This window comes from Populus alba, chromosome 12, assembly GCF_005239225.2.
Source record: "Populus alba chromosome 12, ASM523922v2, whole genome shotgun sequence".
In the NCBI taxonomy this organism is placed as follows: Eukaryota; Viridiplantae; Streptophyta; class Magnoliopsida; order Malpighiales; family Salicaceae; genus Populus; species Populus alba.
The window spans coordinates 2,947,854-2,958,428 of NC_133295.1; the positions used below are offsets into that span (position 1 = coordinate 2,947,854).

General features: G+C 31.7%; 1 long non-coding RNA gene across 3 annotated transcripts; it reads left to right on the forward strand.

Annotated features, from left to right (window-relative positions):
• The first annotated feature begins 4,710 nt into the window (after window positions 1–4,710).
• On the forward strand, window positions 4,711–7,354 carry LOC118033168 (uncharacterized). 3 transcript variants are annotated; one of them, XR_012167492.1, is made up of 4 exons: window positions 4,711–5,350; window positions 5,514–5,681; window positions 5,803–6,922; window positions 7,092–7,354. It is a non-coding gene; the product is annotated as an uncharacterized lncRNA (long non-coding RNA). The 3 variants fall into 3 exon arrangements; XR_012167491.1 differs by having other exon boundaries at window positions 4,712–5,350; window positions 5,514–5,828; window positions 6,104–6,922; XR_004684791.2 differs by having other exon boundaries at window positions 5,514–6,922.
• The last annotated feature ends 3,221 nt before the right edge of the window (window positions 7,355–10,575 follow it).

The following is a 10,575-nucleotide window of genomic DNA, read 5'->3' on the forward strand; positions in this document are numbered from 1 at the left end:
CAAATTGTGGTGACGGTTTCACTTCAAACCTAATTGCAATTGAAATCGCCAAGTGATGGATCAGAAATACTCTTGAAGGCCCACAATCGCAATGGCAAAGATAACAGAGAAATTTAGCGAGAAGTAAAGACCCAAAACAATTAATGCACAGAAAATGACAATAAAAACACTGTTTGAACAAATAATTTTTTATGAATGTAACTACAGCTGCGAACTTTCCAAATGATTCGGCGCCATGACAAATGCAATTCTTGAGATCTTGTGCCATCTTTCCAGCATCTTTGGTGAAGAAATTTACTAATTAATGCACAGAAAACGACAATAAAAACTCCAATATTATTTTCAAAGCTCTTAAAAGAAAAACAGAATTGAAATACTAGGGCATATAAGAGAGTTTTATGTTAAGTGTGGTTTAATTTCTCAAAGGTCAAAGGAAGCCTATCTGGGATGAGGAAGGAGGGGAAAAAAAAAAAGGAAAGAGAGAGAGAGAGAGAGAGAGAGAAAAGAGAGGAAAAAAAAAGAGAAACAAGAGAAAAAACCTAGCCAAGCCCAATACAAGAGGAAAATGAAAGGCAACCAATTCAAACCGATAAGCCCATTGATCCATTTTGTGTGAGCAACACTAAGTTTTTATCAAACGTGGCATTGTCAAACAAGGTTTGTGTTTGGCTTGGAGGTGTGATGGCTTTTTGTTAAAGGTACAATACCTTTTAAGCACAAACCACATCTCTAAAAGCTATAAAAACATGTTTTTTACTTAAAAAAACACAAGCTACCTCCCATTCAAACACTCTGACATGTTTATGATCGCTTCAAGTTATCTTAAATAAAAGAGTGTTTGAAAGTATAATGCAAAATATATTTTTTAAAATTTTAAATTTTTTTATTTAAAATAAAATTTTTTATATTTTTAGATTGTTTTAATATGTTGATGTTAAAAATAATTTTTATTTTAATATATTTTTAAGTAAAAAAATATTTTAAACCACTACTACTACCATAATTCCAAACAAAACTAAAATATTAATTCTATGAATAGGATGCATCCTGTGTCCGTAACTCCATATGCAATTTCATGTGGTTAAATATTCGAGGATATATAAGAAAAATTGAATAACTATTTACACAGAATAATTTAAAATAACACTCTCCTATATTTTGATTCTTCTTCTTTTATATATATTTTTCTGAAATACCTTGTTAATTTAGATATCAAAGAATTACCTATCCTGTATGGTTTTTAAGGAATAAGAACTTATACCATGATTTTTCCTGTGGACTAGACCAGCGTGCCTCCTCTCGGTCATGAAATTATTTAGTTTAATAGAGTTTTTTTATAGTATTAATTTGTTTTTTTTAATAATATTTATCAGATAACTCTAAATCAATTACAGAAAATAGACCATATTTGTATAGTTTAATAATGTATATTAATTTTCTTAGGCGATCTGTGTTGCATAAGAAGTTTATAGTAAGCTAAGAAGCTTGTTTTAATTTTTAATTTTAATTTTAAGATTGCCTGAAGGGGGGATCTGTGCAGGTGTCGTAAATGTGGATATTTTTTTTGTCGGGAGCGCTGCAGCGCGGCCATAATTTAGTTAAACGATAATTTAGAAATTAAACAAAGAGGAAAATAAATATAGGGGGAAAATAAAATTATGCTTTAAGATGTGGATTTTGTTTTTGGGATGATCAGGTAGAAGATTATTTAGGAGAGGGAGGAAATTATGTTTTAAGATTAATATTAGTGAAAATAAATTTTGGATTAATTTTTTAAATAAAATTACTGCTGTTAAACTATATTCAATTTTTCATCTCGGTTAATTAAGAAATATTATTGTCCAAGTAGAATGCAAGTAGTTTTATATATTAAATTATTATATTAATCTCAAAATGTATTTATGTTTTCTTGGGGCATTTTCATATTTTCCTTTGGGTGTTTTTGCTGCTTATTTTATTTATCGCCCGCTAAAAAAATGCTTGGCCATTCATTCTAGTCCCTTCGAAAGTTATTTGGACCTTTATATTTACTTGATATTTTTTATACAAATAAGTTCTTAATTATAGAAAATTTATCCTCATATTTTTTCATAAAAACACTTTAATTCCTATATTAATTTTATTTTAATTGAGTCTAGGTGTCCGCTTCAAATGCTCCGTTCATTAACATTCTAGTAATGGATCATAGGTTGAAATAAATCCATGTGATTGTATGCATCAATTCTTAGTCCTAAGCCTCCGTGGAAAATTTGCCAATTAGTAGATATGCACAGACTACTGATTATCCAATTAGCACTTTTAAATAAAAAGCAAACCTCAAAAATACTAAATTATTTATATTAATTTTACCCTCAGGATCTTAAGAAAAATTAACCAGATACTTCCATACATTTTAAAGTTTTTTGACATGTTTTTATCTAGATTATACTGTTTTTTAAATGATTGTTTTGTAGAGTAATTAGTGTTTTATATTAAATAGAAGAAGAATGAAGTCATCTCTAAACGTCGAGTGAGGAGAGGCATAATCCATATAAAATAAAATATTCAATGAAAGAGACAAAACGGTGTGAATTGTTATTTATATTATTGATGAAATACGGAGTTTCATCAAACATTCGAAATGGAAATTTTAGTTTTTCTTAGTTTTTTTTTAAAAACTTTTTTTTCGGTGCATTTTATATATATATATATAATTTAAATTATTTTTTATTTAAAAAAATTACACTGAAATTTTTAATAATCTTAATGTATTGATGATAAAAATAAAAAATATATAAAAATATCATTTTAATTAAAAAAATATTTTAGAAAAACACATTGCATAATTACCAAATACAAATCATTTTGAACAATGCGAAGGACATGCGTTTTTGCTCCCATTGTTATTTGGGTGTGATTTACTTTCAAAAGAGGATGCAAAGAGCTATTTTCATAAAAAAAATAAATAAAGTAAAGAATTAATTAATTAATTAATAAAAAAATCCAATAAATATCACACTCGACATCGCGATGAATTTAAAAAATATAAGTAAATATTTTTTATATATGTGAAAAGACTTCTTTGGCTTAAATATCAAAATAAAAAAGGATGAAAAATACAGGGTAATCCTATAAAAAAAAATCTTAGCTTAGCTTCACACAAATTGTTGGCTAGTGAATCTTAACTTAGCTTTGAGTTAAGTTTTTAAAAAATTTAACATTTCAATAAAAAAATTATTTCTTTTTTTAAAAAAAATTTTAGTTTTGTCATTGACTCTTTTATAAAAAATTCATTTTTTTTAATTTAGTCCTTCAATTAATTACATTTTGATTTTGATTTTTTTTTATTTTTTATTTTGTTTTTTTAGATCTTTTATAAAAGTTCTATTAATTTTTAATTTTATCACTCAATTCAAGTTTATCATATATTAAAAAAATAATTTTACCAGTAAATAACTAGTAGCATTAATAATAATAATAAAAAAACCGTTTGAGCATTCAAGCTCGCCTAAGATTCAGTCCAGGTTTCCCAATAAGATTATTTATAGAACGGCCGGTGAGATAGTTGTTCTGTAAAAACCTGGAAAATAAAGGACTGTGGAGCAAGTAGAGAATAGGGCAACCATGGAAGGTGTGTGGGGGGTGGAAGCGGGTGGGACAGAGAGATCAAAAAAGGGGCTATTCCAAGTCCAATTCCAAAGGCTCGTCTCCTCAAAGTGATTTGTTTTCTTCCCTCCCGTAAAGGTCGAGCACAGGGCAAAGGAGAGGGATATATGGTGCACACCCAGAGAGGCCTTTCCTTCTATTTAAAGCCCACAAATGCTAACTCCTTGTTATACATACTTACATTTCCTTGTTAGTCACAACATTAAGCATCCATTCTTGCTCTGCTAACTCGTCTCCTCAAATTTGGTAATATTATCAATGCGATCTCTTTCTAATCTCACTTGAGAAATTACTGCTTTTATTTTCTTCTAATTAACCATTCCTTTTTGTAGTTAATTTTAAGCCATGGATGGTTACATCCCACACCCCCCTGCACAAGACTCGGCCACATCAGCCTACTCCTCAGCTGCTAAGGGAGGGCTTGCTGGTGTCCTCGTCATGCTCCTTGCTATCGTAGTTTATGTATTCTTCAAGCGCCGAAAGTGCTCCGTGAGAATTGAGGTGGATGTTGAAATGCCAGAAAGGAGCGTCCATGGTGGAGGTGGACGTTGAAATGCAGAAAGGAGCGTCCATGGTGGAGGTGGACGTTGAAATGCAGAAAGGAGCGTCCATGCTGGGAAATAAGGAGGTAGCATGCAATAAGAAGTTGAAGCTAATTAAGATTCATACAAATGAGATTTTCCTAATCTTTCCATATTGTTTTTGTATTAATTGCAGGAATCCATGAAGTACCCGGATGCCTCGACTGCTCCTTTTTAGTTATATCGAACCGTTTTAATTTGTACTTTATATATAAATAAATGATTGTGTGAATTTCGTGTTGTAATTAAACTTAATATTGAATTGTGTTGCTGCCACTGTATTTTAAAATTGTCATAGCAGATAATGAATTGTGGGCTTTTTCTTTATTTTTTATATTTTTTTAACTTTACTTGGAGTGGGGTTTTACTATTACCAATTTACTGTGTTGCTGCCACCTTCTTTTTTTTTGTGGGAGCCACGTGAATTTTCTTGTTTGCTGGGGCTTGCTTTAGGAGCTTTCTTTTTATAGTCTCTTGGTCGTCCATGAAACAAACACTCACCGCAACACTCACAGCCAAACTCTTTGTTAAATTGATAGCAGATCCCACTCCATGTCAAACCGATGGTGTTTCGGTGCGTTGAGCGCCGGATCGGTGCCAACTGCATCTCCTCTGCGCGTTGATGAGGGCGGTTTTTCTCGTCGCCATCCAACGAGGGATGTCCAGTCTTTTTGCCTTCCGTTGCTTTCCCTTTTGTCTTTGCGCGACTTTCGCCGTTGGTGGAGTTACTAGTGGCGTGGACCTGGACAGTTGCGTTGGCTTCTGTGATCCATTGAGTCTGTCGGAGTTGTCGCTTTTCGTGTTCTTTTATTTTTTTTTCCCGATCCTGGCAGCTGGATCGTTTCATTGTTAACGGCTATGCCGTGGTTTGGTGGTTATGGTGGTAGCTGGTTCAATGGCTATGTTGGTGTTGGGCGTGCCATGGCAGAATTGCGCTGGGCAGTTGGGTTTTTTTTTTTAGAGGGAGATGAGAATTGCCAGGGGAGATGGGTTGCGGTGGTGGTCCGTGGGTTTTGGCTCTGTTGAGTACAGAGGCATTATTCTTCTATTACAAAGAAAAAATAGCAACCTCGACCTGGAGGAAGGGAGAGACAGAAGGAGATTAAAATTATCGAGCTTGACTGGTAATTTTCTTTGATTTTCTTGAATGGATCTTTAAATTAATTGTTTATTATTACCTATATTGGTTGGTTGGGAGCTCCTCCCCAGTGGAGGAGTGTTGCAGTGATGGGGCATGCTAATATCTATATTTTAATAACTGATTGGTTGAATGAAATGAATTGGCAGGCTATGGAAGCATTGGAAGCCATGCTTATGGATGATGGTTTTAGAGGTGCTCCTCCCCTTCTTTCTTTTTGATTTTTTCAAAGTAAACAAACCAATGACATGCAATGGCAGAAATTCTTCTAGCGAGAATGGCCTTGATACTTCTTTCAAGATATCATATCTCCACAGGTTAGGCTGTTCATCATGGTGTCGTGTTTTTTTCTCTTCCCCGGGGTTTGGTAATGCTTTTATGCCATGCTCCTTTAGCTGTGCTGTTCTGGATTCTTAGCTCGATCAGTTTTATTTCCAGTGGGAAAAGGAGGTGAACATGGAGCTGTGAGTTCTATCAAGATCTATATATGGTTTGCTGTGTATGCTTAATCTCCCTAAATTATTATTTTATCTGCTAAAGTTTGCCATGGAAATCGATTCCAACATGGCATCATAATTGATAGCAGCGAGCAAAACTTTGACCTCTAACACGTTTATTTTCTAACAACATCGATAGTTCTGTCATTAAGTTTCAAAGTTTCAATCCTTTTTATTTGGTTAAGCTGTCATCGTGATTGCCTTCATAATTAAGTTCCCTGTGTTCTTTTTTCCCCTGGCAGGTGTGGAGGGATCAGAGTGAATTTTGGGCTTTTGAGTGAGAATTCTATGTTTTTGTTTTTGTTGAATTTAGGATTTTCAAGAGCCAAGAGTTTACTTGACTGAGATCGCAGACTTGCTGATTATGGCATGGACTATTCTGGACAGAAATAGCAGACCATGCCTTCATGCAATTCTGAGCTCTTTTTTTTTTTCCAACAGAAAAGATAGCAAACAAGATCTGTGGCTGCTGTTGCACCGGGGCATCCATTCCTTTTCTTTCTGAGATTCATGTTGACAGATTGTACAATCAAACACAAAATGCTTTATTCAGTTTCTCGATCACAGCCATGATTAAATTCTGCTTTGTGTCCGGTCCATTGATCTGTCCACCATTCTCATCCCTTTATTTTTGTTTTCTTTGCATTGTATTGGCATTGAAACCATTGCTCACATCCTATCGTTCTTCTTTCCTTTTTTTTTTTCTTGGATAAGGTTCACAGATACATGAGGTGATTATGGTGACGTGGTGATCACATAGTTGGCTTGCTCGAGATCAACAGCAGAATTTCCGTTCTGTTGGTTTTAAATGAATACTTTGGTTTATGTTTTCTGTTTTTAACCAATCCATTTGCCACTTTGATTTCCACAATTCCATGGTGGGTTACAAAACTATCAACGAATGACATTACCTACCTTTTGCAGGGAAACCGAGGCTGTCGGAGGACTGCAACTGCCACCCCAAATCGAGATTGTGGATGCAGCCGTGGTCTTCAACAACTTTTTGACAGCGACTGTGATGGAGATGGACCAAACCACTTAATTTTTGTGACGAGGATCAAGTAGGTTTACTTTGGATCCAGGCAACCTTTTGGTTTTTCTGTGTAGGAGACATGTAATTGCTTTAAAGGATTTGAAGCAGCTCATAAAACTGATTTGTTGTTTTGATTTTTGATTTTGATGCGAAGAGCTGTATTTGGTAGTTTAAGACATGATTGAAATGCATGTCAGGTCAGGTCGATCTCCTAAAGCAACAATCACCGGTCAATGCATGCCTGTCAACAATGCAGTTGGCGCCGCGCCCCACTTATCCAGTCCCGTTGTGCCAGCATGCTCTAACCTTATGAAAAAGATTGTTTTTTTTTTTTTTTTTTTTTCCGGTTCTTTTTCTGAATAAAATTACTGAAGATAGACTGATGTCAATTTTCCATCTCAAGAAATTAAGAGATTATTTTCCATGTAAAATGCAATAAAACTGGAGTTCCTTCAAGTCATCTCCTTGACATTTTTATTTTAAACTCTAATTGCAATTGAAATTGCGAAAGCATTGCAATATTTTTTCAGATCAAATTCCTGCTTGTGCGCAAGGAAATGTTTCTTATAATTCAAAGGATTGGTAAGTTGCCTCATATTAGATTTTTTCAGCTCCAATATTTGTGAATTAGTCTCGCATTATCTACCACCAAAAATGTTTCCATAGAAGAGAGTTTTCTGCTAGGTACGGTTTTATTTCTCAAAAGACAATAATTTCATTGAAAACATCATCTCTCGATCAGGAAAAAAAAAATAGCGAGAATATCATCTGATAATGGTTCCATAAAGGCCATAATATTTGATTTTCATATAAAAATAAGTAGGGATTGAAAATCAATTTCTCAAGTAAACTAAAAAAAAAAATGGCAAAAATTAAAAGCGTAGATTTTTAAAATACTTTCTCATTTTATATGAAAACAGTGAGATTGGGCAGTCGAATATATATTCGTGCTATCCAAATCAAAGTTGTCAATTCCGTTTCGGTAGGTGTTTTGTTTTTTTAATTGGAACGGAATGTTTCAGTTTTGGAGTGTTTCGGCGTGCCGTTTCGGGGTTGTACTGTTCATATATATATATATTCAACAAACATAATTCAAATTTAAGATAAATTAATTATAAATTATGCAATACAAACATAATACCAAACAAATATAATTTCAAATTTTAAAATATTTCTAAATAGTCAAGATTAAATAGATCTTTAACTTAAAGTAATATAAACCATATATATTAGTGATAAATCTAATTTTAAAAAATTAATATCATTGTTAATGAAAATAGTAATAATAATTTTCAATATTATTATTAATATCATTGCTATTGAAAATAGTAATGAAAAAAAGCTTTTTATAATCGGGTGGTTTAATTAATGAAATTGAGCAAGGTTCAATTTGATTCAATGGCTTTTCAAGAACGAAACGGAACATGTGGAATGAAACCGGAACGTTTCGGGTGGAATTTAGCCGAAAAATCCGGAACGGACCGAGATTTAAAATGAGATGAAATTTGTTCCGTTTTTGAATTGGTATGGAATGTTTCGGCCATTCCGAGCAGAACGGAACGGAATTGACAACCTTGATCCAAACCCGAAGCATGCCAGTTAGCTACAATTTTGGCAGTTTTGTGTCCCTGTCGTGACTGTTTGTTTCTGTATTATAAAAATATTTTTAAACAAGTTTAATTTTTTTTTATTAACTTTAAATTAATATGTTTTAAATATTTTCAAATCATTTTAATGTGCTGATGTTAAAAATAATTTTTTAAAAATAAAAAAATATTAGTAACATACATTTTAGCACAAAAAATTATTTAAAAAACAACCAAAACTCTACTACTAAAAAAACTTATCTTTTAAGATCCTTTTATTTTCCCTTCCTTTCTTGTTTGAGAGAGAGACTACTGGATAGGATCATGGGATCGTAGGAAAAAGGTTTGTTTAATGCCTAGGAGAAAAGAAAACAATATAAAATTGAATCAGGTGACTGCTATGAATGTTAATAAATCCTTAATCTATGCTTCGTGCAGTTTAACTTCCTCATCATAATACTATTTTACTCTAGCCCTTTACAAATAAAGAATAACTATATTTTTATCCTGTTCTTTTCACGAGCATCTGCTACCCGACGAATTGACTGACTTCCATAGCGCCAATAATGTTATTTGATTGTTGCCAAAAAATGTGTTTGATATGTCTCTATTTATTTATTTTTTATTTTAAAAAATATTAAATTAATAATTTTTAATTTTTTTAGTAGTTGATCCTCCCGAATTACAAGAATCCTTATTCTAAATGGTTTTTCTTTTTATCCCAATGTTCAAATGTATCTTTTTTTTATTCATTTAATATTTCATCAAAAAAACATGTGGTCCCTTCTGTTTTTTTAATTAAATATTTTGGCCTACAATCTTATCCTTTTTATTCTTTAGTTATTGGATCTGAGAGAGGAAAGAATTGTTGAGAAACGGATAGGAGAGAGAAAATTAACTAATAACAATTTTTTTTTATGAAGAAATTAATTGGTTTTGGTGTTAATGAATTTTATTTAATAAAAAGAGTTTTATTTAAAAAGTTTTTTCTTTATTCTTTTTTTTTTAAAAAAAAGATCAAAAACAAAAAATTTTATCTTCCACTACAATATTTGAAGCTCTACAACACCTTCTTATATGCAGGACAATGTGTGTGGTATTTATAATGATGGCTTGTCGTGTGCCACCCATTCTTTTTTTTTTTTTTTTTGTCTTGTCTCTCCCTTTCCCTATTAAATTTTATGCTGGCCATTAAAAAAATATATACAATGTCATCTTATTTTATGACATTTCAAAAGGTGAATCTACATGAAAATAATAATTATTTAGAAGAGGCTATGTATATTATTAATTAAAAAAATTAATTAATCTTTAGAGGTAGCTCAACTGGTCAGGCCTTGAATTTTTTTTCTTTAATGGTCATGAGTTCGAATCTTCTTATGACCATGGGAGGCTTACATGGTCATTAACTTTAGGGTTTGTGGGATTAGTCGAGGTACACGGAAATTAACCAGAACATCCATTTTAATAAAAAGTTTAATTAAAAAATTGTCATTGTTAGAATTGATCATATAATTAATTAAAAGATAGAGGAAATTTGGTGGATGCCTAGTTTAATTAATTAATTAAACCTTTTTAAATCAACATTAATTATATCTACAGATTAATTAAACTAGTTTAATTAATTCTATCTACATGAATTAATTAAACTAGTGTTTCATTAATTCATGTAGATTCACCTTTTGAAATTATAATTTTTTGATCAAGATGCATGTAAAAGTGAATTTAGAGTATTAAAGCATAATCAACAAGAGAAGAGACAAGGAAAAGTAACTTCATGGGTGATGTTGATGTATTTGTTGATTAATTAATACATGGTATTGTTAATTATTGGAGGGTTATCATTGTACATGAAGACCAAAGCTAAAATTATTTTGACTAAAAACTCAGGAGGCTAAAAGTAGGCTAGAATTATTTTGACTAGAAACTCAGTAGGCTACAATTATTAGTCATTTTGACTAAAAACTCAGTAGGCTAAAATTATTTTGACTAAAAAGTGTAATTTTAACTAAATTTAATTTTAATTATAATTTGCATCCTGAATTTTTTTTAATCATTATTATGCAATTAACATTTATTTTCAGTTTAGTTTGTC